The sequence below is a fragment of the Bos indicus x Bos taurus genome, chromosome 17 (genome assembly GCF_003369695.1).
Source record: "Bos indicus x Bos taurus breed Angus x Brahman F1 hybrid chromosome 17, Bos_hybrid_MaternalHap_v2.0, whole genome shotgun sequence".
Classification (NCBI taxonomy): domain Eukaryota; kingdom Metazoa; phylum Chordata; class Mammalia; order Artiodactyla; family Bovidae; genus Bos; species Bos indicus x Bos taurus.
In genome coordinates, this window is record NC_040092.1 from 3265565 (window position 1) to 3292719 (window position 27155).

General features: G+C 52.9%; 1 protein-coding gene across 3 annotated transcripts in view; it reads right to left on the minus strand.

Annotated features, from left to right (window-relative positions):
- The window catches only part of OSBP2 (oxysterol binding protein 2), a 123918-nt gene that overhangs the window by 50036 nt on the left and 46727 nt on the right, over positions 1-27155 (minus strand). Inside the window, exon 1 of one of the 3 annotated variants that reach the window (XM_027566296.1) lies at positions 20082-20939. The exons of the other annotated variants lie outside the window; for them this stretch is intronic. The gene's annotated coding sequence lies outside the window, so the exon portion shown is untranslated. Of the gene's footprint in view, positions 1-20081; positions 20940-27155 lie in introns of those variants that run through there. 3 annotated transcript variants of the gene reach the window in all.

Here is a 27155-nt window from a genome sequence, read left to right on the forward strand (position 1 = left end):
CACAGCTGCTGGGCCACGTTCTCACACAGTGTGCAAGACTGACCAGACTTTCTCCTAAACGGAAGAGACAGGCTCTTCTGTTTCCTCCTACCATTTACTGCTCTTAACTCTGACTCAAAAACATCCACACATTTTGAGACTTCTCCTGGCATTCAGCCTCTTTCAAGAAGGAACTCCCCCAAGTCACCACGTTCTATAATTGGCAGGTTCTGCCCCAGAAATTGGACCCCTGGCCCCTCTCACTGAGGCTCTGCTCAGGCCAGGCTCCCTGGGAGTCCAGCGGATTCTCAGTCTGTAGTTCCTGGCACTTAGCCCCGTCCCTTCCTGCTTCCCTGACACATCACCCAGTCTTTGCCAAGCTCAGTTCAACTCTCTGCAAAAAGTGCCGAGCTCAGTTCAACCCGCTGCAGAAAGTGCGGCCAATCAGAAGGTGGAGGCTGGCTGGTGGGCACCCAGGGGGCCCTTTGAGGCACCAGAGGAGAAAGTGGCCCCCTCAGCAGTGCCATGCGCAGGGCCGCCCAAGGCCACCTGGCCCTGACTCCTGGCAAGTCTGCCCTGCCAGAGTGAGGAGTCTCTATATTCTGCACTGTCATGGCTTTGCGTTCTGACCAGAAAAGATGCAGAAATCCTACACACTCCTGTGTGCACACCCAGAGACAAAGGAGTGCCTCTTTCAGCTGCCTGGGGCTGAATTCAGAGATGTCCAATGACCCTGGAAGGGCATTTCCGCATTTGAGGCACCTGTCTCAGTTTGAAGCACAGAGAAAGAGAGACGCAAATAAACAGACAGACTGATGAGTAGGTATAGACACGGATTATCTCACTTCAACTTCCCGGCCACCTTGTCAGGTAAGGCGGTGCCATCCTTTAGACAAGGAAATTAAAATTCAAAACGGCTCAGGGGACTTCCTTGGTGGTCCAGGGGTTAAGAATTTGCCTTCTGACGCAGGGGACGCAGGCTGGCTCCCTGGTTAGGGACTCACAAAGAGTTGGACACGGCTGAGCAACTGAACTGAAACTGAAGGGAAATAGGACATATGCCTCAGAGTAACTAAGCCAGCAGGCCACAGCTGCTGAGAGCACACGCCACAACTAGAGAAAGTCCATGCGCCGCAGCAAAGACCCAGCACGGCGAAAATTAAAAAAGTAGTAATAATAATCTTAAAAAAAAAAAAATGCTCAGAAGCTAGTTGGAAGGTCAGGCAAGTGGTGGGGTTTGAACACACCGGTGCCCACTGATGACCTGCCTCCTGTCAACGGACTCCTGGGCTCTTCCTTCTATGCCCAGGTCCTTGTTAACCCACTCCTGCCTTCGCTGACAGGGTTGGGGGCAACTGAGGCCCACTGAGGAGCAGACACTGGCCCATGGTCACAGAGCCCAGCAGCAGAGTCAGGATGGTAACCCAGGACCCCCGGCCCCCCTCCCCCACCTACCCTGTAGGGACCCTAGAGCCCCACCCCCTGTGAAGAGCCTCCACGAGCCCAGATGCTGTCCTGCCACTGAATCAGTCACTGCCTGGAACTCAAGGCCTAGTTCCCCGGGGCAGGTGGCAAGCCCAGGTCCTCTCCAGCCTGCACAAAGCTGGGCAATTTCACTGGGACCTTGTTCTAAGGGGAAATTTGTCTGGAGCGACCTCTGGAGTCTGAAAGGAGACATGAGACCAGTCTCACCCTGTCTGCAAGCTGGAGACGAGGGCCCCTGCCTGTGTCTGGCACACCCAGGGAGTGAGGGGCCAGGAAGCTCACACCCCCAGCCCCTTGGAGCTGACAGCTATCCAGGCCTCCCACAGCCCCCAGCTCTGCCTCGTGCGCCTCTCTCTTTGGCCAGCAAGGTTCATCAGGCATTATCCTGCCCGCAGACATACTGTTTGACCTTGAAGAGTGTTTTCAAAAAATGTTTTTTTGGCCAACCTTTAAAAACTGAGAGATCTCCAGTTTCTCCTGAAAACTCCTCCATTCTGGCCTTCCTAGGCCCACTTGACACAGGGTGCCCAAGGGAGACACTCTGTAGGCTGCCCATGGGGCCTCGACACTGAGGCCATCCTGGCACCGTGTGGGCTCCGGGGCCTCCTGTGCCCAGCACGGCCAGCCCTGCTCCAAGCACCGTGTCAGACATACCATGTCCTGAGTTCCTCGTTCCCAGACCCGCCGTGCAGAGTGGATCCATGAGGGGTAGGAAAGCAGGCCTGGCCTGCGGGGCTCTGCCAACAAGAGGCTACCCTGTCACCACGCTCCAGGTACAGCTGCCCTGGCCACCTGAGCTTCCTTCCAGACAAAGGTGAGCGTCCCTCCCACAACCAAGCAAAAAGCAAGTGCACACCAGGCCCAGGGCACCCGTTAGCAGCGAATCTTCTGCAGAACGGCAACCGAGAAAGTCATCAGCCAGGCCAGATGAAAAACAATTTTAACACTTAACTGATATGAGCTGTACCTTTTTTTTCCCCAGGCTCTAAAATTCACCCTCAGAATAAATCCATCCAAATTGATAATAGGAACATCATTTAAACTTCACATAAAGAACAAAGCTGCATTAGAAATGACACTACATCCAGAATAAAAACTAGAAATTAAGACCAATCTTCTAAAACCAGAGAAAGCAATATTTTGGACAAAATTCACTTGCAAGTTTCTTTAAAGGATTCTCAAGACGGAGTTGTGGTTATTAGTTCCCCATGAAATAAATTTAAAATGCGTACAATTACAAACATCCTAAGACTTCAGATGGTGTTTTCAGTTGAGCTTGCAAGATTAAATGTGGCTCCGGGAATGAAGCTTGGGAATTGGCTCCTGGAATGAGGTCTATGCTGGGCCTGGGCCTTAGGAGCTGAGTGTGATCAGTCAAGCAGGTGAAGTTAATTACAAGCTTTATTACAGATCAGAGGGCGTTAATTCCTAAAAGGAGCCAGTTTCTAATAAATTGGTGTTAAGTGAAATTAACTCCCTCTGTGTCTTTCAGGTCTACACGGTCAAAAAAAAATCCCAATTTTCCCCCAGTTTCAAATGATAACATAGACACCAAGGAAACATTCATTAAGGAAAACACAGCAAGTTTCACTCATGCAAAATCTCCAATAATGAAGGCTTCGCGCATCAGAAATTGCACTAAGGAACTTAAGAAGTTTGCAAGGCTTTAACCTTAAGACAACCAAGAAATTTTTACCCCCACTGCTGACAAAGGGCTCTCAGGCCACTATGCCTGCACTGTCATTCAGGACCGCTGTGCCTGAGGGACAGCATCCTCAGGGCTCGCTCAAACCCAGGCGGCCACTTACAGTGACTCTCCTGGTCTGTAGCAGCTTGCTCAGAGGGCAAACGTGGAGGGAGCGGGTCATGCACTGAGCAGAGCCAACACGCAAGGTGGCCCTCGGAAGCCAAGAAGCCCTTCCGGGCAGAGTAGGAATTCTGCCCAGGCACCACAGCACGCGGGGGCCCCCCCAAGCAGACTCTGGAGCAGGAGAGCTAAGTGGGTGGATTGAACAAGGCCGCCACTTCCCCCCTTCTTTCCAGAAAGCTCTGGACTGTATTTCAGTTCCTTTTTGCAGAGGTTAATCACGGACACATCTCTAGCCGCAGCCCCCTCTCCAAAATACCCGGTGCGGTAAGCGAGTTCGGAGCTCACGCCAGCAGGGAACCGGGACAGGGGTTCCCCGAGTCTCCCCGCGCTCCCCACGCCGCGAGGGAGTGACATCAGAGGCTCGCCGGGGGCTGGTCATGCAGCAAGCCGGGCGCTCCGGCGGGCGTGCGCGGGGAGCCGGGCCTCCGGGTGGAAGCTGGGCAGAACTAACCCTTCTTAAATTTATTCAGGCAGCCGGAGCTGCAGAAGGAGCGCACGGAGGCCGCCTCCCAGCAGCCGCGTCCCTTCATCCCCGCGGCGGGGCGGCCTCCGAGCGGCCGGGCGCTACATGGCGCCGCGCCCTGGGGGGCTCGCAGGGACGCGCGCGCAGCTCGGCGGGCCGCCCGGCGGAGGCGGCGGGCACTCGCGGGTCCCGGCGCCGCGTGACCACAATGCACCACTGCCGCCCGCCGGCCGCCCGCTGCCCGGTGCACGAGCCTGCTGAGCTCGTTAACCCCGTCGGCGCCGCGGGGGCCGGGCGCAGCGCGAGCAGTGCGCCCCGCCACGGGAGCGCGGTCTCGGCCGGCACGCCGCCTGCTCGCCTGTGCGCCCGTCCCAGGGCAGCTGAGACCTAGGCGACCGGCAGGCCCCCTGCCCCATTTAAACGTCATATTCTAATATGAAAACCCGAGCGAAGGTGCCGCCCCCTGCAGCAGCCGCTAAGAGTTGCTTTATTTCAAAAGTAAAGATGCCCTAGAGAGACAAGCGGCACGTGGGAAATGGGGATTTCCCCTCCCACCCCCACCTCCAGGGCGGGGTGGGGGGGGGGTAGGGGGCGGTGGTGGTGATTCCAGGAAATCGGCGTCAGTTCTGAGACTTAATGGTGGCTCAGACAGTAAAGAATCTACTTGCAATGCAGGACACCCGGGTTCGATCCCTGGGTCGGGAAGATCCCCTGGAGAAGGAAATGGCAACCCACTCTACTATTCTTGCCTGGAGAATCCCATGGACAGAGGAGCCTGGCGGTCTACAGTCCGTGGGGTCTGCAAAGAGTCCCACAACTGAGCGACTAACTACCACTCTCTGAGACTTGCTGGGGGGCTGGTGCACCTTGTCCCGCCACCTGCAGCCACCTGTCTACTGTCCGGGAGGAAGGCACCAGGCGGGGCCCCAGGGAGCCTGCCTCCCTTGGCGCTGCCACCGCAGGGCTGTGGGCATCTGGGTGTCAGGGCTGTGGGCACTCACACCTCTCTGAACACAACGCTCCTGTCCAGCTGCCTGCAGGACCTCTCCGTGGGATGTCTGACCGGGCACCATAAACCCAATTATCCACATCTGAGCTCCCCATGGCACCGCTAGACCCGTGCCCCCGCCCCTCCCAGGTCCCCAGCTCAGCTAGTGGCGGCACCATCCTCCTAGCTGCTCACGCGCGGACAGACACCGTGGAGTTGTCCTTGACTCTTCTGTCTCTTAGAGCCCCCACAGCCTTGCCCTTGGATGGCAGCTAGGGTCTGGTCCCTTGTCAGCACCACCGCGGCTGCCACCTGGGCTGATCTCCCCCTCGTCTTGCCTTTGGACTCTTCCAGAGCCGCCCAGTGCGTCTCCGGCTTCACAACATGCCGAGAGCACCTATTCCGATATACTCCAGACTCCATCACTCTCCCTGCTCAGAGGTCTCCAAGTCTCTGAGCAGGCCCCTCCTGTCCCCACGCCCAGCTCCGGCCACACTGCCATCCTGGAGGGAACACAGTCATCACAAAGCAGTCGGAGCCGGGCCCAGCCCCACTCGCTAGCCTCAGCCCCCGCCTCATCCCACCCTGCATCTTTGTCGTTCCCACCATCAAGCCCTGGGATTGCTTGTCGTTCCCACCATCAGGCCCTTTGCATCCTGCCCTCCCCAAACAAGCCCTCCTCACCACCACCACCTAAGGGGAGCTCCGTCCATGCAATTTATTGAAGCTGAATCAATTTTCACCAATTTAAAGGTTTTCAAATAGTCCCTGTTGTAACACGTAATAGACTCAGGGAAGATGGTGCTAGGTCAACACTTCCCTTCTGGGCCTTTGAAGCGACGGCTACTTCTCCTACCTGAAGAACGAATCCTTAGTGATCATGTTAGCTTCACTGGTCCGGGGGGATAAGGCATTTAGCCACTTCGGGCCTTGGTGCTGGGCTTACAAAATGAAGAGCGTAACAGTGAAGCAAACGGCCACCAGAGATGGACTGCCGACCCAGTGTTGAGTGCTGGGCTGTGAGCTTCACCTGCATTCCCTGAGTTTCTGCATTTAATCCCCAAGGATGGGTTCCTCAACACCTTCTTTACAGATGGGGAAACTAAGGCTCTGACGTACAGGATCAGCGTGCTTGGAGCCGGCCTGCTCTGGCTGACCTCAGAGGCCACACCCTGAACCGTGCTCTGTGGGGTCCTTTAAGCAGACTGCTGCTCCCTGGGCCTCCAGGCGCCTCACGAGGAAAGATGAGGTGAGATGGGAGCAGGGTCCTGGATGCTCTGGGACACGTTCATGAACATACAGGAGACTTTCGCAGGATGTGTGTGTGCAGTGAACCCAGGATATTGAACCAGACACCCCGAGGGTCATGGACTCAGAACTGGAAGAATCTTCTGAATGCAGAGCCGTGCCCTCTGGCTCAGAGCCGAGAAAGGGGAGGCAGAGGGGCTGCGGGCCTGGCACTGTCGTCACGGCCAGTGCGCACTGGGGTCGCTGACCCATCCATCCCCACCTAAAGCCACGCCTGGCCGACAGAAGACCGTGGACAGAGCACAGCCGGGGAGGAAACTAAAATAGTAGAGGTGAATACAGAGGAACTCATGGATCCTACTGTATTCACCTTTACTGTTTTAGTTTCCTAAACTAAAGAGCAGTTGCTCTTTCTTCTTTCTATCAACATATAGTTCTTTTGGGATCCCCTGGTGGCTCAGCGGTAAAGAACCTGCCTGCCAATGCAGGAGACGTGGGTTTGATCCCTGGGTGGCGAAGATCCCCCTGGAGGAGGAAATGGCAACCCACTCCAGTATTCTTGCCTGGGAAATTCCATGGACAGAGGAGGCTGGTGGGCTACAGTCTAGGAGGTAGCAAAGAGTTGAGCACGACTGAGCATGCACACACAGACATAGTTCTTTTACATTACAAATCACATCAACAATGATCAGATTCTGTTCACGCGAAATACTTAAAAATCTACGACCCAGCTTCACGAGTGCTCAGAAGAGTGCCGGTTTGTCCTCAGAGAAGGAAATACAGGGGTTTCCCTGGTGGTCCAGTGGCTAAGATTGTGTGCTAACAGTGCAGGGGGCCCGAGTTCCATCCCTGGTCAGGGAACTAGATCCCACTTGTCTTTGGCAAGACCCACCGCAGCCAAATAGATAAATTTCTTCTTTAAAGAAAGAAGGAAATACATTAGCTGAAAAGTCTTAGTTGGCCCAACAGTCAGAAGGCCAAGAGACCAAGCAAATGACGACGGGTGGTTAATGCCATCCATTCTGCCAGCCACCCGTCCAAGTTTGCCTCCTAACCTTGTGTGGGTGAGGCTGAACCCCAGCCCTGCTCTCGCCCTCGTCTGCATTCCCACGTCGAGGGCATCTCCTGAACAGCTCTATGGATGGCCCCCAACACGCTAAATGTGACTTTCTAAGACCAAGGCATTAACTCCGTGCCCTTCCTGAGGGCCACTCAGCCCCAAACATCCCGTGCTGGCAACCCTGGAGGCAGCTGCGACCTCCCCTCTAAGCTCTCTCCGACCTCCCATAAAGGCCGGCTGATCTGCTCACCTCCGCGTCTTTGGCTTGCTCTCACCGTGACAGTGACCGATAGCGTGTCGCGCCCCACTTGGGTGGCAGTGGCTGCAAGTCTCCCTAGAGGCAGGCCTCCCGGCTTCCACTTGCTGCCAGAACACTGTTCAACAGAGTCTAGTTCTGACACGTTCCCTGAACTTGCTCAATAATATGGCGTGCACACACACTCAACTAAAATCCGTACACACATATCCGAGCGTGTTGGTGGGTGGGTGGATCTGTTGTTCATCCCAGTGCCGGAGGCAACGGAGAAACAGGTGCCCGGAAGCTGGTGTGAGGTGTTGCGGGGGCGGGCATGTGGTCGTGCTGTATAAAAACCATAACCACGCCCACACCCTCCGGCCCAGTGTGAACAAGAGGGAGTGCAAGGCTCTGCAGCCAAGGAGCCTAACGGCAGGTGAATGCTTATTTCACCACCTTCATGGACTATCCTGGGACCATTTAGAAGTGTGTATGTGATGACTTTGTAGAAATAAGAAACTGCGCTGAAACACAAATTGCTGAGAGGAAAAAAGCAAATTGTGCAATATAGCTGTGATGGTGTGAAAGACATGTATACATGGAAATGTTAAAAATAATATGACCACAGGGAATTTTCTCAAGTCTGGGCTCCCAGAACGCCTGGGGGCTTCTTTCCTTCCCGGGACCTGGCGTGCCCTGCTGTGGGTTCCTGTTTGCTTGTCTGTCTCCCACACCAGACTGTGAACCGCGGAGGGCAGAGACCCCGGTCTTTGCTTATTGTGCTCAGCCTCCAGCGGGGCTCAGCACACAGCACGTATGCACTGAATGAGTGAGCCCGGGAATAAACACATCAACCAGTTGACCGATGAGTCCATGGATGAAAGCAACTGTGTCACTCACAGGAGCCCTATCTGGCTCGGTCTCCACACCCACAGCGCCCACTGGCCTTGCCAAGTCTTCCACTGCTGACCCCGTCGCTGACCCCCTCCCCGAGCCGGCACAGGGCATTTCTAACGCACAACGCCACGCAGGCCCTGCCCCTCTGCCCTTGTCTGGACCCTGACTGGACCTCGCAGAGGGGAGCGCAGGCTTGGGAGTCCCACAGGGGCAAGCTCTGACTCAAGTGGGCCACAACTTCCAACCACCGTGGGGCTCAGGGACCACCGGATCCCCCCAGGGCCCCGGGCTCACCACTGAGCAGGGGCTCGGCCTGCAGAAGAGAAGTACTGACCTTTTCTGTGTTGTCTGGAGGACCAAGTTCTCTGAGGGTCTGTCTTGCACACACACTCCTTGTGGGAATGTCTTAAGAATGAAGCCCTTTAAAACAGCAGTGTTCTAACAATAGCTGTGCATAGATGCTGACTGCCACCATCATTAATAAAGGATTCCACACTGAAGCCAGAGAATTAATTTGAAAGCAATTTATGACAATGTGTTGCTAGGCAATTAAAATAAACTTCCGAGGGGGGAAATTTTTTTAAATTTATCGTTGATTATTTTAGATCAGAAAAATGGAATGGGGGAAGAGCGCATCATTCAAGTCAGTTTGAAAGAAGGTAGAGATGAGACAGATTCCACCAGGGACAGTACCTGGGCCTGACGCTGCTCACACGTGCCCTCCGCTTGGAGAGGCGGCCGAAGAGGCGGGGGCCAGAGGTAGGAAGCTGAGTCTGCCGGGCTTTGCCCGGGGGTAAGCAGGGGCTATGGGAAGGGATGGCTGGCTTGAGGACCGGCTGGAGAATTAGGATCAGGTCCCACCAGGTCACTCTGAGGACGTGGCCTCTTCTCAGCCCCTTCTGCTCCCCGGAATGACCAGCCCACCTGGCCCCACCTCATAGTTTGTGTTCGTTATTGACCAAAAGGCCTTTTCTCTCAAAAATCAAAGTACTACTTTTAGCAACAAATCCCTCAAGAAAACCAAAGAAGAGCTGGGATTCCCAAGGAATTACTATCCATCTGTCTAGTCTCCAATTCTTTTTTTTTTTTTTTTTTAAAGACAGTGACGACAGGAACTTCCCTGGTGGCCCAGTGGCTAAGACTCCACGCTCCCAGTGCAGGGAGACCGGCTTCGATCCCTGGTCAGGGAACTAGATCCCACATGCTGCAGCTAAGAGTCTGCGTGCCTCAAATAAAGATGCTGCGAGCCACAGCCAAGACCTGGCACAGCCAGATAAACAAACAAAAACAAATATTTTTAAAAACAAAGCGACAATAAAAAGTGTTGAAAATACAAATCTATCGCAGAATGTTCCTCCTTCTTTGTTGCTTATTAAGGGAATACAAATTAAAGCCACCTTGAGGCAGGCCCCCTTTTAAGTATATTCAAATGGTCAGAAACGTATTTAATTAACACCTAATGCCGTGGGAGTACAGTGAAGCTGGCGTGCTCACTCATTGTTGGTGGCACAGGGCGCTGCAGGCTCCTTCCATAAAGAGACATCCTAGCTCATCAAGGCCTGTGATGACACCACCGCCCTTAATTCAGTAATCTGACTCCTGGGAATTTTCCCTCGGGAAACAGTTCAAGAGAAGCAAAATGCTTTCAGTACAAAGACATTCATTACATCGCTGTCTATAAAAGTCCAAATGGGAAACTCAAATGCTCAACAGCTGGAGGAAGATTCAAACCATTAGAGTATTACCACTCAGTGGAATATTATGCAGCCATTAAAGTCGTCGTTATAAAGACAGGGAAACTGATAGTGATCATGTGGAGTGAGAAGGGCAGCGCCTGAGGGGCCCTGTTTAAGGTGATACCGGAACTGTGAAACACGACTGTATGTGCTGAGGGGCGAAGGGAAGGGGACGTGCAAAAATCAAGAACGGTTTTGTGAGGGTGTGAGGTTACTGGGGAGTTTCCTGTATTCCAGATGCTCTTTATCTTACTGTGAGATCTTTCCCACAAGAACAAAAGTTGAACAAGATACGGTCAAAAAAGTGAATTCTTATATGAAATCCTTTCTTGCGGGGACAAAGGCGATGCACAAGAGTGGGCTAGGAGCAGCTACCCTGCTCTGGCGGTGAGTATGAGGCTGCAGGATGGCGGGGACAGAGGCCAGTGACCAGTGGGCAGGAAGTCAGGGCAGAGGAGCCAAGACAGTCTTCACGGCAGTCTGGCTCCTCCCAGGAGGTGTGGGCCTGGGGGGTCAGATGCACGGGTCTGAGTTGGGATCTGCAGCCCGCTCCCTGGGTGACTGGAAGCAAGTCCGGGAGCACCGGCTCCCTGATGCTCATCCAGACACGGGGCTGTCTTCCTGTTTTGTGCTGAATTGTCCCCCAAGTTCGCATGTTGAAATTCAGATCTGCCAGACCTCAGTATGTGAGTCTATTTGGAGATGGGGCCTTTAAAGAGGTGGTTAAGGTACAAGGTCATATACTGGGCCCTGATCCAACATGACCGGTGTCCTTATAAAAAGAAGAGACTGGGACCCAGATCAAGGGTGACCATGTGAGGAGACAAGGAGAAGGTGGCCACCGACAAGCCAAGAGAGAGGCCTGAGGATGAAGCCAGCCCTTGCCGACACCTTGACCTTGGACTCTGGCTTCCTGAATGGTGAGAAAAATTCATCTCTGTGGTTTAAGGCCCCTGGTCTGCGGTATCTGGTTATGGCAGCCGGAGCAAACGAACACACTTCCTTTGCAGAGTCATGAGGTGACATCACCAGCGTGGGGCAGGCACTCAGGAAACACCTGGTAAGGGGCTCCCCTGCTGGTCCAGTGGCTCCAGGGCAGGGCTCGGGCTCCAGCCCTGGTCAGGGAGCTAAATCCCACGTGCCCCAGCTAAGGTTCTGCATGCTGCAGCTAGAGGATGCCACCTGCCACGACTAAGACCCGGCACATCCAAATAAACAAATAATAAGTACTGAACAACAACAACAACACCCGGGAAGAGTCAGAGGCAGGGTCCTGGCACCCTGAAAACCACTGATGCAGACGCGGCCTGTATCAAGACTGGCTGTCGACGTCCATCAACACATAGGTTTAACTGAAGTTCAGAATGGCGGTGAAGCCCGGGAGACAGCTTCTCCCGTGACGCTCATGGCCGGGGGCAGGGCAGGGGAGGCCGGGAAGGACAGACAGCCCTGTGATACGGCCGGCCGGCAGAATGGAAGCTCAGTGATATTGGGGGTTTTGTTCAAAGTCAAAGAGCAAGCACAGGCCAGAGAAGGGTGGAGAATGCGATGTTTTAAACCTCCAAGCTCCTTTTCTTCCCCCAGTACTAAAAACAAGCCTCTGATTGATAGATCGTACAACATAAACATTGAGAAATTCCATAGCACCACAGCCGCCATAAACAGATAAGCAAGGAAGAGAAAACACTTGCAAAATATATAACAACAAAGGAGAAATAACCATGACTTAAAACAAGCTCCTACATACCAGCATCAAAAAGAACAAAAAAAGATACACACAAATCGAAACAGTAAAATGGCAATGAATATGAATATACAAGTCACAGAATGCATATGATTGGTCAATAAACAGAAAAAAAAGTGAATTCAGTCTCACTGGTAATAATAGAAATGCGAAAAAGAGCAAGGAAATGCCTTTTCATTTGCCCATTAGAGTAACAAAGAGTAAAAAGAATGATGGGGTAGATTTTGTTGACAACTCACACTGTTGGGAGATGTAAGTCTATGCATTTTGGGGGGGCTGACGATTTAATAGTGTCTATTGATATTTATCACGGCCATGCCCTTGCAACCTAGCGATTCCACTCCTAGGAATCTATACTTTGGAAACGTTGGCACGCGTACACAAAGATGCATGGACAAGCAGGAGGCTCACCAGGGGACTCCCTGAGATGGTAAAAGATAAAGGAAACACCTGTCTGAGAGGAGGAAAAAGACTGCACAGATTACGATACACGACAGAGGATGAGGTGGTTGGATGGCATCACCGACTCAATGGACATGAATCTGAGCAAACTCCTAGAGATACGGAAGGACAGGGAAGCCTGGCGCGCTGCAGTTCGTGGGGTTGCAAAGGGTCGGACGTGACTTAGTGACTGAACAACAACAACAATAAAATCCCATGCTGTTACTGTTTTATTTTTTAGCTAGAAATTATAGGGTTTTCTTATTTTTTAAGACAATAAAAGCAAAAATAAAACAAAAAACCACCACATATATCAATAATTGTGACATATGTGACATAAACGTGTACATATATACACACAAATATATACTCATATGTGTATTATGAAATTTCATGAAGAAAAAGCTTAGTAAGATGTTTGAAACCACGGATGATGATGGATGCTGTTTAGTCGCTCAGTCGTGTCCGACTCTTTGTGACCCTGTGGACGGTAGCCTGCCAGGCTCCTCTGTCCATGGGATTTCCCAGGCAAGAATACTGGAGTGGGTTGCCATTTCCTCCTCCCATGCTGTTATTTTAAAAATGAGGTACACCTGGTACTTCCCTGGTGGTCCGATGGTGAAGACTTCACCTTCCCATGCAATGGGTGCAGGTTTGATTCTTGGTTGGGGAGCTAAGATCGCACATGCCTCACAGCCAAAAAGCCAAAACATAGAAACGGTATTGTAGCAAATTCAATAAAGACTTCAAAAATGGTCCACACACACACACAAAATCTTTTAGAAAAGTGAGATACGCCTATTTGTATTGACATGTAAAGATCTACAAAACATATTGGTAAGGGAAAAAGCAAGCTGCGTGTCAATATGCGTGATATGACCTCACATATATACATGCAAGTGTGTGTGTGTGGGTGCCTGGGGACTTACATGGCTTTGTAAATGCATGGGGAGAGCTGAGAAAGGACCATTACTAAAAAAAAATGGGTGTGTGTATCTCTTTAGCAGGGCGTGAGATGTAGGGAGGTAATGATGGATGCCTAAATTTTGTTAAGTTGGGTTAGCCAAAAAGTTCATTCAGGTTTGCCATACGGGGAAACCCCAAACAAACTTTTTGGCCAAGACAATATATTCTGGAATCATTTAAATATTTTACAGTCTTGCGTTTCCTAACCTAAAGCAATCTCTCAGCCAGTCATCGCTGGAAAGAGTGCCGCAGAATCAGCTCCTGCTCGTGTTGAAACGGGAGCCTCTCTCATGGTAGAAGGTCAGGCACAAAGAGGGCACAGGAGGAGTGAGCGGGTTCAGGAGCAGGAGGGCCCGGAAGTCGCGTCAGCAAAGCCACCACAGCAGTGCACACGGACCAACCTGGCAGGCAGCAATCAGAGAGGGGCTGGAGCATTTGCCGCACCCGTGGCACAATCCCCATGAGGCGGAGCGGCAGAGCCGCCCATGGTGATGGGCCCTGCAAAGAACGGACACGGACACGGCTGCAGCCGGGCGTGGGGGACAGTGGGCTCAGGCACCTGTCATCCGGGCTGGCGGCAGGCCTCGCCACCCCAGCCTGCAGCGACCAGGGAAGAGGCTACCGCATGGGGTCTGGGAGTCCTCTGCACTCCCCTGGCCAGGCTCGCTCTGGGAGAGGTGCCAGAAGGGGAGGGAGGGTGTGGTCGGTGGTGCCTACAGAGATGCAGGGAAGGGAAGGAGTGATGGACCCTCTGCTGCTCAGAAGAGTTTCCCCGAGCACAGCCCTCCTGATGCCCAGTCTGATGCCCTCCTGGGGCCCTTCCTGGGCCGGCCCGGGTCACACCAGCCGCCCCCTGCTTCCTGGCCCATTGCCACACATCCGTTGCCCTCCAGCCTCCTCTGCCCCAGCTCCCAGGCAGGAGTCGGCCCTCACCCTGTCCACTTCCTGCTCCGTGCTGGGCCCAAGGGATGGTGTCCATGGCCAGGGCGCCAAGTCCCATCTCCCTGCTCACGCTTCCCCATCTGGACCTTCAGAAGAGTCCTCCCCTCCAAGCTCTGGACCTCCACAGACACCCGAGTGTCCCCCAGCTGAGCCCAGCACCTCTCCTCCGCTCCCTCAGTGCAAGCTTTCCCTCTCCAGACAATTCTCTCTCTCAGCTGACCTGAGGGTCAGCTCCCGGGGTCTCTCCCTCTCCCTGAGCCCCTACATTTGAAGGGCTGCTGGGTCCTGACAATATTAAATCCAGAGCAGTTTGCAAATCTATACACCTTTTCTCCAGCCCCTGGCTCACCTCCAAGGTCTCAGCTTCTTTTACCCCTTCTGATCCATCCTTCCTGCTGCCATGAAATCATTTACTGAAAATACCATCTGTTCTCCTGTCACCTCCTTTCTGTGGTTCCCCGACACCCACAGCAGCAAGTTTTAAGTTCCAACTCCTTGGCCAACCGCAGCCCACCAGGATCAAAGCCCTGTGGGCCTCAGCGGCCCCCAGCTCCCCGCTCCCTGGCTCGCCTGGCTGCCCTTCCCTCTCAAGCCTCTGCTCGCCTGGCCTGGGATGCCCTCCCTTTCCCCCGCGTGGCTGGCTCCTGTCACCTCTGGATACTGGGGTGTGGGCCTCCCCGAGGGAGCCTTACTGACCGCTGTCCACCTGGAGAGGGGATGGTATGCTGCTCAGAGGAGGGCCCTTCCTCGGGATTCCCATCACAACAGCGCGCCTCTCTGCGCTCATCACACAGACTCAAAAGGATGCTGTCTTCCCCCTGCAAACAGTCAGCACCTCTCGGGCCAGGAAGGGCTGGGACTCACTGTATTAATTTTCTACTAGGTGGCTTCAAAGAACGGAAATGTATTCTCCCACAATTCTGGAGTCTAGAAGCCCCCGCCAAGCTGTTGGTAGGGCCACGCCCCTCCCCCCAAGGGCTGCAGGGAAGGATCCCCCCTTGGCTCTTCCAGCCTCTGAGAGCCCCTGCCCTGCCGCAGCATAACTCCAGTGTCTGCCTCCTTCTTCACATGGCATTCCTCTGTGTCCGTCCTCACATGACCTTCTTGTGTGTGTGTGTGTGTGTGTGAGAGAGAGAGAGAGAGTCCAAATTTCCCTTTCTGTAAGGACACCAGTCATATTATATTAGGGACCACCCTCTTGATCTCATGTTGATTATATCTGCTAACATCCTATTTCCAAATAAAGCCACATCCAAAGGTACTGGGGGTCAGGACTTCAAAATATCTTTTGCGGGGGGGGGGGGGGTTGCAGTGCACAATACAACCCAAGCCCGCTCGCTCTGGCAACCCTGGTGCCCAGCACTAAATCTGAGCCTAAGCGAAGTTCTGCTGATCCCTGTGATTGAACGGATGATGGAGCCAATGTGTTCTGGGTCCAGTCAGGGGAGGGAAAGTCAGAGAGAGAGGGCAGCTTGGAGGAGGAAGCTCTGAGGCTGGGCCTGGAGAAAGTGGGGGCGAGAAGAGACATGTCCAGGCCCTGGGAGGACCACTGCCTGGGAGAGGAGGAGGGCTGGGCTGCACGAGAGGCCTTGGCTCTGCGCTGCGCAGTGCGGGGAGCTGGGCTGGCCTGAGGCATCAGCCCTCGTGCTGGAGGCAGGAAGGGGCCAGGGAATGTCTGTCGGGAGAGCGGTGACAAGAGCAGATCCGGTGTTCCTGAAAGATAAGTCTGCCGGAAGCACACTGGGACGCGTCTACGAGGGGCTGCCCGAAGCAGAGAGGCAGCTGGTCAAAGGCTTGGGCAGAAAGTCAGCAGATAATGAGGAACTGAATCAGAGCAGTGGCAGCATGGCCGGAGGGGACGGACGGAAGCCAGAGGAAGTGCGGTAGGAAAATGGACAGAGCGTGGCCGGAGGAGGTAAGAGAGGAGGAGTCGAGGCCCACAGGGGCTGAGGTTCAAGGCTGGAGACTTAAGAGGCCAGGAGCCAGCGACTGCCAATAATGGCAGCCCAGGAAGAGCAGTGCGCCCGCAGAGGCTGCCGTGAGTTTAGCCTCATGAAATGCCATTCAATTAAAAAAGCAAGCTCGTGGGTACACTCATTAAGGCACCGTTGAGACGGGGCATGTGTGCAAAGCAGCTCTGAGAGACCCACGCACTTCGTCAATAATTCGAGTTTATGGGCAACAAGCACGTCTTTCTATATCAATGCCTGGTGCCCAGGCTATTAGCAGCAGGCGTTTTCAGAGGAAGGCCTCAAGCCAGGGGAACTAACAAACTCAACTGAATAACCTTTAAATTACCTCATCACCCGGAAAATGGAAATCGGTGCAGTCTGCAAATGCACCCACGTGCCAGCAGAGGCCAGATGGAGCGGCTTCCCAGGCCGGGCAGCCAGACCCGAGGGAGCTGCCCACTCGGGTCTTCTCTGGGATCATAGGGGCCCCTGGGCCTTAGGGAGCCATTTCTGACAGAGCCACCAGCAAACCCCAGGCTCCCCAGAGAGGACAGTTAAGGGGGGCTTTTACCCTGGGAAATGGAATAAAGACCCTCCTCCCGAGGATGAGTCAGTCCCTCTCAGTGCCTCAGGCTCTTCGTATCCTGGGAGGTCAGTCTTGCTGATTTCCAAGGACCCTTCCCCGCCCAGCTCTGCTCACGGCCTCGGCCGCTGCTGTCCTGGCCCTGCCCCGGTGTGAGGAGGAGCCGATCCGGCGGGCTGGGAAGGGAAGGTCTCAGACGCTGAGACCTTCCGCTGAGACCTCCTCCTGCCAGCCTGATGCTGCCAGCGCAGCGTGAGGAGGGGCACTGGCTGTGAGCCTGGTGATGACAGCCCCTCCCGCGCCATTGGCTCGCCGGGGGCCTTCTCCTCGTGCTGGAGAGGCGGGGGCTGTGGTCAGACCTCGGGCGCCTGTGATCGAACCTCTCCAGGCCTCAGTTTCCTCATTTGTACCCCAGGCGTGGTAATGGTTCTCACAGGGCTGTCATGAGGGTGGAGGGCAGGCAGGAAAGCCTGGCCTGAAGTGAGCTCCCACCCAGGTCGGCTGCTGTGACCACGGGGCACGTGGGACAGAGGTGGGAAGAGAAGACACACCATTGTTGGAGAAAAACCCTGTCTCAGAGAGAAGAGAGCCTTCGGGAACAGCAGCAGCCACAAACCCTTTCCTGGAAGGGGCTTCTCTGGACAGAGACCCCCTCATGGCCTTTGGCATTTGGGGAGAACAGTCCTTTTATCTGAGCTCCACCACTGGCCAACCAATGTCCCCAGACCTAGGGACAGTCCTCACCTTGAATACCACCTCCAGGATGGGACCAGGCTACCCGAAGGCAAACTACTGAGTCCGGTCATGGCCCGCGTGGTTTGAGACTGAACATCGCCACGTGGAGACTTCTGTCTCAACACACTCACATTGTCCTATTAACCGGGAGCAGGGACTTCCTGGGCAGTCCAGTGGTTAAGACTCCCTGCCTCCAAGGCAGAGCACGTGGGTTCGATCCCTGGTCAGGGGACTAAGGTCCTACATGGCGCGTGGTGCAGCCAAGACATAACAAAACAAAAAAGCAGTGGTGGTAGACTGTGAATATTATTATTATTGGATGTTATATAATAATAATATATTATATTATCATGGACATTATTATTTGGTGTAACAGTGAGCTCATACCGTCCTACGCTAAATTTACATACCAGGCAACTGTAACTTTCTCTATTTTACAAATGGCAAAACTGAGGCTGAGAGAAGCTACATCACAGCATACCATAAATAAGAGGTAAAAATGGGAACTTGAACCCCGCTCTCTCGATCTACAAAGCTGGGCCTCTTTTCATTCCCTTATATGACGCAGCTGTTATGCCATCCCTGACACCATTCCACCGGGAAACCAAGATCAACTGCTTTCATCAAAATAAAGTTTCATTGTTGTGTCTTCACTTTCTGCCTTGGCCTTGAGAAATCCATTCAGAAAGGTTCCTTTCCTACTTTTCACACCCATTTGACAAATGTGCACAGACGCAGGCTTGCATGTGATACAACCAAGTGCAGGGCTTCTGAGCAGAGACTGAGAGTTGGGTCTAAACTGCACCATCCAGTCAACCCTCAAGTGTTATCTTCTTCAGTTACAGAGAACTTGAGCCCACCTTAATTATTGAGGAGGTTTTAAGTTGCTCAGACTGTGAATAAAAATAGGTAGCCTGATTGCATTACAGGTGTGGAGCATGCTAAAAATATACACATACCTCAATTTGATCTAGATATGGAAAACTTTGGGGCTATAAATGTATTTTCAAAACAAACAACACGTGAAGCTCAAATAACCCTGTTTCCCCAAAGCAGAAGCACTGGCCTGCTGCTTAGCTGACCAGCCATTATATACTTTCAACCTCGTATTTTAATGAAACAAGGATGTCAAAGTACAGTTATGTGTCAGTCATCCTTCCAGACAATTATGCTGGATCTAAAGAGGTTTATTCACCTGGCCAAAATACAAAGTGTTTACGTGATAGGAAAAAACTCACCTACTCAAAACAAAAATGCTTTGGGGTGGGAAAAAACAATCAAGAATCATGTAAACTGAGTACATGCCAGAGGTGCAGTTATCGTGCTTTCCCTGGTGACCTTTCCTCTTACAGAACATTGGTCAGAGATAAATGGCACCTGGCTACCAGTGGTCTGCTTTACGCAAGTAATGCGAGCACATCCTTGGCATGCATTTCTGTCAACACTGCAGCTGCACTGCAGCTCACACTGACCCTAAAATCAGCACATCATTTCACACACCTTCTCCACCTCTCTTTCAGCGGCACCGTCACACACCCCATGATCCAAGGAAGCTGCCCACCAGAGTCGTTTCTGATGCCCACAGCCTAGGCTAGACAGTCGGAACAAAACACAGACCTCAGTCCTCCAGCGCGAGCCTGTCGAGACTTAGAAGCTTCACTTGCATCCATCACTTCCACCCATTCAAGGGTAGAACGAGCACCTCACACAGCTTGGAATCCTGCACAACTAGACTTCTCCCCTTCCCTTCCGGCCCCTCACCTCCCCAGTACAGCCGAAGCCCTCTCTTGAGGCAGGAAAGGCCCCCCAACAGCCCGCCCAGCAGGAATCAAGAGGTCTCTCTGTCTGACCTTGCCAGGTGATGGAGATGGGAACCGAATGCTGGTGGGATCGAAGGCAGAGGTGACCCATCAAGTTTAAACACATCTCCCCCCAGCGGACGGCGAGGCGGGGGGCAGCTTTAGGGACGGAGGAAGCCCAGGGCTCCTCGGACTGGGTAGTTGACCAGCGTGACCTCAGACTGCTTACTCAGAGGCACAGGCCGGCTGGAGAAGGGCTTTTCCTGTGACAGGCACCACCGGAGTTTAAAATCCCCTTTGCGTGCTGGGAAAATAGACACACACACACACACACACACACTAGCAGGGAGTGCCTGCCCAGTATCCACTCCAGAGCTCCTCTGCCTGAGTCCAGCCCACTGGCCACAGCCAGGTGCACTGTGACCCTTGGCCCTGAACCCCTGCTCATAACAGCTCAGGTGTCAGGAGACCGGGGGAAGGCAGGGAAAGGTCTTTACCTCTCACTTGCAGCCCCAGTGGAGGCTCAAGCCTGTTTTCCCTGCTAAAAGATGGCTGGCCTCTGTCTGGGCTGAATTCCAGTGGCCAGGCTGCCCAGAGCCATTCCCTCGGGGACAGAGAGGGGAAGGTGCTGTCCTTCTGACAACAGCCTGGACAAACAGCCCTTCCCAGTGCCATACAGTGTGCTGCGTCCAGGATTGGGAGGAGGACATGCCTTGGGACCGTCTTTAGACTTCTGGCTGAACCCTTTGTCCCCTGGCTTGTGAGGGCAGAGGGACCTGCCCTCTATCCCAGAGCTGGGGAAGTACCAGGGCACAGATCTGAGCTGTCAGCCCTGCAGGTTACTCAAGATCAGGGCTGGAAGAAATTTACAATGGGGAAGGGAAATTTTAAAGCCCAAGAGAGCCCCACGCTCCAGTACTCGTCCGCCCCAACCTGGCTGCGCCTGCCCCTTACTCACCCCAGGGAGGGGTTCCTGGGTGTGGAAGCGGGTCTGGCCCCGAGGCTGCGGGGGCTCCTGTAGCTGCTGCCGCCGCCGCCACCGCCGCCGCCTTTCCGTCGCCGCGCTCTCAGTCCATCTCGGTGCAGTGCCGGCTTCCACCGCCGCGCCGAGCACGGGAGGAGGGCGGTCCCCGGATTGGGTGTGTGTTGCCCGGCGGCCCCGCGCCAGCCTCCCCGCCGCGGCCGCCCCTTCAGCACCGCGGACAGAGGCCAGCCCGAGCGCTCCGAGCCGAGAGGAGCCGCGCGCCCCGCTCCGCCCGCCGGTCGGTCAGCCTGAGCGCGGCAGGGGCGCGGCGCGGCGCGATCTCATTCCTCCAGCCTCCTCCCCACCAGCCTTATGAGGCCACCTCTGCCCCCCAGGGTCCCGCTCTCCAAGAGCGAAGGGCTCCCCACGAGGCCACTCGCCAGTCCCCGGAAGTCTGGACACGCCGCTTCCAGCCCGGTCCCAAGCAGGGACTAGCTCTCCCCTAGCCCAGCAGGCTAGACAAAGGCTAGCTCTCTCCGCGGCGGGACGAGGACGGCAGCGGACAGCGCAGCTCAGCCTCTTAAAGTGCACGAGCATGGCCCGGAACCTGACCCGGCATAAGGGTGCTACCCAGCCCCATGGAGGCCAAAGAAGGCTGGCCCTTCACCAGAATCCAGAGAGGGAGGGACCCTTGGGTGGCCCTTGGCTCAAGCCCTCGTTTCCCCACTGTCATACACCCTGGGGATGCGAGGAGTTCACCAATTAAGAGTTCCTTTCAGAACCAAGGGAGGGAAGGCTGTTAGGGGTCCCCTCCTCACCTGGAATCCAATTCCCTCCCTCATATCCTTGGTGCCAGCGTATCAATCAACCAACATATGGGGCTGCTTGGGGCCTGGTGATGTCACGAGGAACTGCTTCCACGTTTCTTCATTTCTGCTCAAATCCCTCCCACTGCTCCTCACTCCCGGCCAGGAAAGTCCCAGACTTCGATGGGGGAACCCTGGCTCTGCCACAGACAAGAAAAACAGCCACCGTTGACCACCCTCACCTCCATGCTCAGCGAGGCTCAGCTTCCCTATGGGACATGCAGATGGTGGGCGTGGGGTGGGGGGCTCCCTCTGGTTGCAAGTCTGAGAAAACCGAGCCTGGCTGGCCAAGCAGAGGGGACTCCACAGACTGGACAGTCACCCAGACCCCGCCTGCTTCATGACCTCCCTCAAGCCTTTCTGGAGTCCAGGACAAGGAGACCCTTCCCTTCACTGGCCTAAACTGCCCACTCCTGCTTTAACTCTCTTTATAACAACAACTTTTATGCCTCATTAATTCAGGTCCAAAGACAACTTCATTTTTACCATTTGGAAAAGGCTCCAGTTGAAGGGGGAAAACCAAATGGAATGAGTTCAAGTCAAGGTTAATAAGTGCTGTCCAAGCAGGCAGGGACTCTGCTCAAGCATTCATGGACTGTCAGCGCAGGGCTGACCACTCACAAAGGGCGCAGGAGTGGGCATTGGCTGTACGGGAGAGAGGCAGGCCGAAAGGTGGGGGGACGAGCTCCTTCCATTTTTACACCAAGCAAGAAGGATCACAAGGCACACGTGGTACCTTAAAAATAAGCAAAATCACGACCTCAACCATCTTTTAATTTAACATCTTCTTTTCCTCCTTTGAAAACAACTTCCAAGAGCATTTTTCCCCTTTAAGGTAGCATAGCATCAAAATCCAAAGATAAGAAACAAGTCAGGGGACTCTCCTGGTGGTCTAGTGGTTAAGAAGCCACCTCCCAACACTGGGGATGTGGGTATGATCCCTGATGGCGGAACTAAGATCCCACAGTGCCTCAGAGACCTTGCAGGCCGCAAGTAAGACCCAGTCAAATAAATAAATATTAATAAATAAATAAATGTACTATTCTACAGAAGAAGAAACAAGTCAGGCTCCAGGAGAACGGCGTTGTGTGGGCTTCCTGCTTCAGTGGTCACAGGCATCAGACGAGGGGGGTGGGGTACCTCCCAGTTACCTTTCAAACATGCAACAACTGCCAGGTGGACATACTGACACTTCTGAGGAGAGTCTCAAATCTTGGTGCTTTTCCTCACTTGGAATGGACTTTCTTGAGCATTTTGTAATAAATGATTCCTTCAGTTTAATTCCTTTGTCTAATGTATGGCATATCCAGCAATCACCAGCATGCTTGCATCCTCACCATCCCAGAGGCCAATGAGAGACCGAGGGAAGTCCATTTCTACACACACACACACACACACACACATCACTAGCACAAAGCCCAGAATCTCTACTGACATGATAGGCCACGTCTATACTGAAGACCCCCAAATATTCAAGATTTGGAACTAACAGAAACGATCCAAGTCATACAGCAAGATATTAAATTTCTATTCAGTTATTTTCTAGGTTCTGGAAAAGCTAAAGAACTGGAACACAGGCCACGGATTCTTGTCCACAAAAGCAGGAAGACACTTCTGCCCGCAGGATGTCTTCCCTGCTCTGCCCTGCGGCTCAGGCCTCGCGCATTGACCTTCTCACTACACACTCTCGTCCTGGTGGGTAGACTGACTGCCACTGCTGCTGACAACCAGTAAGCCCCTCCTGACCCTCCGGGAAGGCCGCCTTTATTACTGGTATGGCCGGTAAACCCCAGCCAGGCCCGCCCTCTGCCCTCCCAGCCCAGCGGTGCCCTGCTGGGCCCTGAAAGCCCAAGCCCTTGCATGGTGCAGCCCCTCCTCCCCGCCCACGAGCAGCCTGCCACAGCTCCACCAGCCCTTGGCCCACCCTTTCCTCCTGACCCTTCGGGGGACCTGCACCTAGCCTTCCTCCTCCTCCTCCTCCTCCTGGCCCACCACGGCAGCCTGCCGCCAGCGCTCTGCCTCCCCTCTGGCCACTTGACTCTTCCTAAGACATTGGCACAGACTGTCACTGCCCCTGTTATGAGCCTGAAATGCCATCACCCTGCTTCTGACCAAGTAGGGTTCAACTTCCCAGCCAAGGGGCTCTCAGTTAGGTGGCTCTGAACTGAGACAACTGAAGCAGATAACCTCCATAACTCTGGAGGCGCATGTCCCCACAACTCCTGGGAAGTTCTCAGAAATTTAGTATTCTCCCTGCATGGAGCACATGGGCAGTTAGGGAAATCAAAGATGAGAAATGTGGGCTTTCAGAAATACAGATGGCTGAAATGTCAGGAGCCAGTGAGTAGAGCCACTTGGCATGTTGAATGTGTCCTAAGCAGCTTGACTGGCAAGAAGTTAACTTCAAAATAATGATGATTAATAAGTCAAATAAAAAAAGAGGAAAGGACAAGATGGGTACATAGATGGAGCATTTCAATAGAATTGGAAGTCTATAAAAATAATCAAATGGATATTCTAGGATTTAAAAATACAGTATCTGAAATTAAGTGTTCATTGACTAAGCTCCATAGCAGAAAGAGTAAGCAGAAAGTAGAATTAATGAACTCAAAGCTTGGTTAATCAAAGATTTCCAGAGAATAAAGATGGAGAAGACAGAACAAAGCCCAGAAGCTGCGTGGCAGGTGGTCAAAGGGCCTAAAATGTGTGTATTTCGTGGCCCACGAAAGGAAGAGGAGGGAGGGCAAGGCAGAAGCAGTCAGAGAAGAAATAGTGGCCATGAATTTTCCCAAATCGTGTGAAAGATTTTTAATCACTTTCTTCAAATCATCCTTTTAGCTGAAACACAAGCTTTCAGATAGCATGGTAGACCGAACAGGGCAGAGGACTTACAGACAGCCAGTTCAGTTCAGTTCAGTTCAGTCGCTCAGTCGTGTCCAACTCTTTTCGACCCCATGAATGGCAGCACGCCAGGCCTCCCTGTCCATCACCAACTCCCAGAGTTCACCCAAACCCACGTCCATCAAGTCGGTGATGCCATCCAGCCATCTCATCCTCTGTCGTCCCCTTTTCCTCCTGCCCCCAATCCCTCCCAGCATCAGACACTTTTCCAATGAGTCAACTCTTTGCATGAGGTGGCCAAAGTACCGGAGTTTCAGCTTTAGCATCATTCCTTCCAAAGAACACCCAGGACTGATCTCCTTCAGAATGGACTGGTTGGATCTCCTTATAGTCCAAGGGACTCTTAAGAGTCTTCTCCAACACCATAGTTCAAAAGCAGACAGCCAGACCTGGGTCCAAAAGCCAGGCTCAGCCACTTACTAGCTCAGTGACTGTGGGCAAGTTACTTGAAGGATGACGCATAAAGCATGTAGAAATGCCAGGCACGTGGCAGGCACACGCGGCAGTGCTTATTGTTACTCTCGTGAGCTCCAGGCACCTCTCTGATGTTAGGTGGGGTGGGGAGTGTTCGACTCTGGGTTCTCAACGTGCCGTGAGGAACATAATTGAGGGGACTTCCCTGGCGGTCCAGTAGCTAAGACCCCTAGCTCCCAAAGTAGAGGGCCTGGGTTCAATCCCTGGTCAGGAAACTAGATCCCACGTGTGGCAACAGAGATCGAGGATCCCAAGTGCCACAACTAAGACCCAGTGCAGCCAAAATAAACAAACAAATTTAAAAAAAAAGAAAAACAAGATACATGAGGCTTGTGTGTTGTTTTTCTCCCCACAGACAAGAACCCAAACCAAAACATGTAACGGCTGCCAATAATCAACGTTTATCCTGATAAGACATGTTGCCAACCAATGATAACTGGCCAAAGAGCATTTTACATTCTGCTGGAAAATACTGTTTCTATTCATCTGAGTTTAACTGCCATGCGCTAGTGGCAAACCCAGATTATGAATGATTCATGCATAGCCACAATGACTAATTAAACCCTGGAGAGACGATTCATTAAAAAATACAAATGGAAACTTTTGTCCGTGGGCTTGCAAGTGGATGTCTGCGGGAAGCAACTGCAAGAAGGTTTATAACCTCAGTTTCTTCAGTAAACGAGACTGCAGATGGTGGATGAAAAAATACTTGTATTCATAAATGATTTCTTATCATGCAAACCCTGGTGATTGAAGCTTCTACACATGATTCTTAAATACTGAGTTTCTTTCTGCTTTAATAAATGCTTACAGACTTTTTTTTTAAATCATCAGCCCTCTGACTCTATTGCTGACTTTGGTGATACGTACACACTAGGGACAGAGAGGGAGGCTAGCTGGGTTCTGAACCAAGCCATTCACAACAAAGGCTTCTGTAACCCCGACTGGCCTGTGCCCAGCCCTGGGAGACGACCATGACCGTCTCTGTCTTGCCAATCTGAGCTAGCTAAGGCACTCTGCCGTTCCATACACTTTTCTCTATCCACAAAGCAGAATTAAGATCGACAAGTATTTCCACAGGACAGGGCTGTGGCACAGATACCAGAAAGAGGCAGGTATATGTATCTGTAAGGTCTCACAACCGGGTGAGGGCAGTGTTTGGATCGGGGATCATGCTGGCCCTGACTGTCAAAGTCCTTCCAAGCAATGGACTTTAAAAACCAATTATCAGGCACTTCCCCGTGGTCCCTTGGCTGAGGGTCCGCACTCCCAGTAAAGGGAGCCCAGGCTGGATCCCTGGTCAGGGAACTAGATCCCACACGCCGCAACTAAGACTCAGCATAGCCAAATCAATTAATTTAAAACATATATATGTGCATAATAGGAAAATGATTCAAGAGGAATATTCCTCTGATATGAGCTGAGTGTCTCAAACATGTATAGAGAAAAGAAAACAATCAATTGTAACGAACAGCTCATTTACCAGCAAAGATCAAAGTCCTGCGTGCCGCAACTAAGGCCTGCCACAGCCAAATGATTAATTTTAAAACTCCGATCATCAGCTCTTAGTCCCCTTAGTTTCGGGGCAGCCATTGTATGCAGCAAGGCAAGCACAGACACAACAGAAGAAAACCCCCTTGACTGATATTTAAATGGCTTATCCAAAAGCTTGCTGGTCTTGAAAAGACCCTAGACCTCGTTCGCCAGTGCAGTCTCAGGAAGTTACATCTCAAAGCAAAAAAACAAGCAAATAACTAACCAATAACCTATCAAGTCTTCCCCCAACTCTCTCCCTCTCTCTTTAGCAAAATGCACTTTGCCCTTTCCTTTAGGGTTGGTTTTTGCGTTTTGCTGACAGTCTTGCTATTTTGTATGACCTGAAAGCTACCAGCACACAAGCTGTAAGAGCAAACAGCTGTGGAAACTGCGGGAAACACATAAATACACACGCTCCAAATCCAGCTCCCACGGGCAGATCCTGAAGCCTCAGGACTAACAAGCGCACTCTGGCTTTGTTCTTTCGGCCTCCCCCTCAAACCCATCACGGTCACGTATGTGTGCAAACCAGGCAAGCAGCTAAAACTTGTACAGAACGGGTGACGCCGTTTCACCCTGTCCAATCTTTGCCATCCCTCCTTTCTCTCTCTCCCTAAAAACTGGGGCTCAACAGCAGGGTCACGTGGGGCTACATATCCAAAGTCTTTCCTGACCTGGGAACGCCCGCAGGCTGAGGCTCAAACCTGACAATAAGCCCTGCGTGTCACCCAGCCAGCTTCACCTCCAGCCCACGGAGCCCACCACCTATGGACACCTACAACGAAACGTTCTGCGTCTGCCAACCCTAGGAGCCCACATCATCTTCCTGCAGCCCGACCGCCTTGGACCAGGGGTACAGAGTCACCCCCACCACCTCGGTTTCTTTCGGACGACTGCCAGGGTTGCGTGTGTGGAGAAGGGCACAAGATTCACATCCCTCCCACCCTCAAACAACCCGCACAAAGTCAAATTAAGCTACACTCTAAAACGGGAACAGAGTTTCCACTGGAGGAGGAGGCAAAGCTGTTACAGAGAAACAATCTCAAGGAAAGGAAATCTTGCTGTGCTCTGTGTTCTCGGGGTTAGTACTGAGGTTTGTCCATCAGAATTCTGGTCTGTGGGGCTGCCTTCCGGAAGGGCTGCACCCAAACCACCTCCAGTCAAACGTTTCTCTCCCCTTAGGGTTCTCCAGGGGCCTGGGGAGCCCAAACAAATGCCTGTTCCAAGTGCTGAACCCCTCAGAGTGGCACCAGGTGGTCCCAGGGGCTCTTCTGTGTTTTTCTCCTGATAT